General features: G+C 38.2%; 1 non-coding gene across 1 annotated transcript; it reads left to right on the top strand.

The window, feature by feature from the left end:
* Window positions 1-1,728: 1,728 nt before the first annotated feature.
* On the top strand, window positions 1,729-1,810 carry trnas-gcu. The gene has a single exon. It is a non-coding gene; the product is annotated as a tRNA-Ser (tRNA).
* The last annotated feature ends 780 nt before the right edge of the window (window positions 1,811-2,590 follow it).

Genomic DNA, 2,590 nt, shown 5'->3' with positions numbered 1-2,590 from the left:
ATTTGCCATCTCCACATCATTGCATTCAGTTTTTATTCACAATTTGTTTAGTGTGCCAATTTTTTTGGAATCCGGTTTGTAAATAAAAACAAAATTGTTTTATGGAGGTTTTGGCAGAATGATATCTAGAATAATAATAATAATAATAATGTCCCATCGCTGTAAGCAGGAGTTCCCAAGTTCAATCCCGGGGTACCTTTATGGCTGTGGTTTTCATTCCAGCCACTTTCACAAATAAAGTGTTCAGACTTACTTCTAAATAATAATCAACTTCTTGTATTAGTCGTGTTCTGCTCATATTTTGCATTCAGAAATATGTGCTAGTATATTTACATGTAAACAAAATTCAGAAATCTTCATTTTTTGCCATATCTTTAAATAGTAACTTTCTTTTACCGTATTCTTTTTAATTAACTATTTCCCGTGCCGTTTGCTCCCTTAAGATTGAATGATGAGCAGTTAAGAGCTGGAAGTGGCAGAGTTGAAGATGGTACGAGTATATATTAGAAATGAGTACACAGTATTAGAGGTACAACACAGGTACGACAGTTTGGTGACCAAGTGAGAGAAGGTGTGGGCACATGCAGAGGGGACAGGAGGGGTACACTGGGACCACCAGGCAAGAGGAAAAGAGGAAGGCCAAAGAGGAGGTCTATGGGTGTGGTGAGGGACAACATGAAAGCAGTCGGTGTGGTAGATACTGATGTAAAAGATAGCAATAGATGGAGATTGATGACTGCTGTGATAACGCCTAAATGGAAGAAGCCGAAAGAAAAAGAAGAAGAAATGATGAGCAGTGAAGACAAAGGTGCAAATGAGCCTGAATGTTAGAGCAGCTACTTCAATGTTACATTCATTTGAGGGTTACTTAATAAGAAAAGGCTTAACTAAGTGGTCCTCAAGTTCAGTCCTGCAGACCACCTTCACTGCAGATACTCATCCCAACCGTCTTCTGCTTCCAACTAAACTCCTGCCTAAATTAAACAAGCTGCTGTTTCCCAGTTCCTGCCTTTTTTGTTTCACTCCAAACATGAATTTGCTAAATTTTTAGGGGAACACAGCGAACATTTGTGTGTGTGATATCAATTATTGTCCTCTTTCTTTCTTTTCAAGATGTTGCTCTTTATTTTGTTGTAATCATTTAAGCCCTTTTATAATTATTAGATCGCAAGTAAGAACAGAATATGACCAATTAAACCTTTCGATCATTTGGAAGTAAGACTGAACCATTTATTTGTAAAAGTGGTCGCAGACATACCCCAGGACTGAACTTTGGAACTTGTGTGTGAAGCGTCTGAGGACGCAGATCCTGTCATTATCAGCTTTGATTAAGTCGGAAATCGAAAACTCGAGAAGGACTTGGCGGCGCCTGAAGGTCACATCGTAGTCGTGAGTGATGAACAATTAAACAGGTCACACGCAAACTGTGAACAGCAGCCTGATTCTGCTGATCTTTGTGTGATTTTAATGCTCTTGATTATCGATACACTGTCGGATTCATACAATAATAAATGCAGGAGTCTTCGGGACTGCCCTTCTACGCTACAATCATGTTTAATACGTCTTTCTCACGTGACATAATTTATTAGGTAAAGAATGTAATTCGACATATTATTATCTTATTTTAATCGACTGTTTGAATCAGTAAATTATTTACATTTATTTCATTTAAATATTTATAATTCGTCACTGTTATGTATGGCGATTTCACTTTTCATTTCCGAAGCAGACGAGGTGGCCGAGTGGTTAAGGCGATGGACTGCTAATCCATTGTGCTCTGCACGCGTGGGTTCGAATCCCATCCTCGTCGGATGTTTTTGAAGATTTTTTTTTTAATACATGGATAATTTGTAACCAGTTACTTTGATTATATTTTTAATTTTAGTCGTTCATAGATTAAAATTAAAAAAAAAACGTGTGGCGGTCGATAAACGAACCATCAAGTTAAAGTATGTGAAGTTATCTAAACGAAGCATGTAAATTTGTCTCATCGATGACTTGCGTTTTATATAGATAACGCAAATTTGAATTACTGAAAACATTCTGTATTCGAAATTCACTGATCACAAGCGTATCTCGAATTTAATTTCAGAGGTACTGTAACGCCACAGTCCACGGGTGATTGGTGAATAAATAATGATTGACGGGTGCCCCGCCCAATGGCTTCCACTGGTCCAGCCGCTCCTGCTGCTATTCACAGAGACCAGCGTTTGTGTTGGAGTCTTCGCTGCGGTCGCTCTGGGAAGCGTTCGTCTGAAGAAGGTAGCCATCGTAGGATTTGCTCCTAGTGTTTTAATGCTGCTTAATGAACTTATCGCCCTTTGTTTTTTTTCAGTCGGTGTTTTGTTATAAATAAATCAGGCAACTCACGTAACATTATGCTCTTGGATAGCAACTAAATAGTAACTACAGTAAAGTACATGTGGGTGTAGATAATGGTATTGATGAAGTACAGAAATGGTTCTTTAGAGAGGCTGATTGGGAGAATTGTTGGTGTGTCACTGAACAAGAAATGCAGAAAGTGGATATGAATGATGAGGTTGATATATTTAATTCTTCTGCCTGTAAAGCTATTCTAGAAGGTGCTGAA

The sequence above is a fragment of the Polypterus senegalus genome, chromosome 11 (genome assembly GCF_016835505.1).
Source record: "Polypterus senegalus isolate Bchr_013 chromosome 11, ASM1683550v1, whole genome shotgun sequence".
Lineage (NCBI taxonomy): Eukaryota > Metazoa > Chordata > Cladistia > Polypteriformes > Polypteridae > Polypterus > Polypterus senegalus.
The sequence above is the reverse complement of the archived record's forward strand: the minus strand, read 5'-3'. Positions and strand labels throughout refer to the sequence as shown.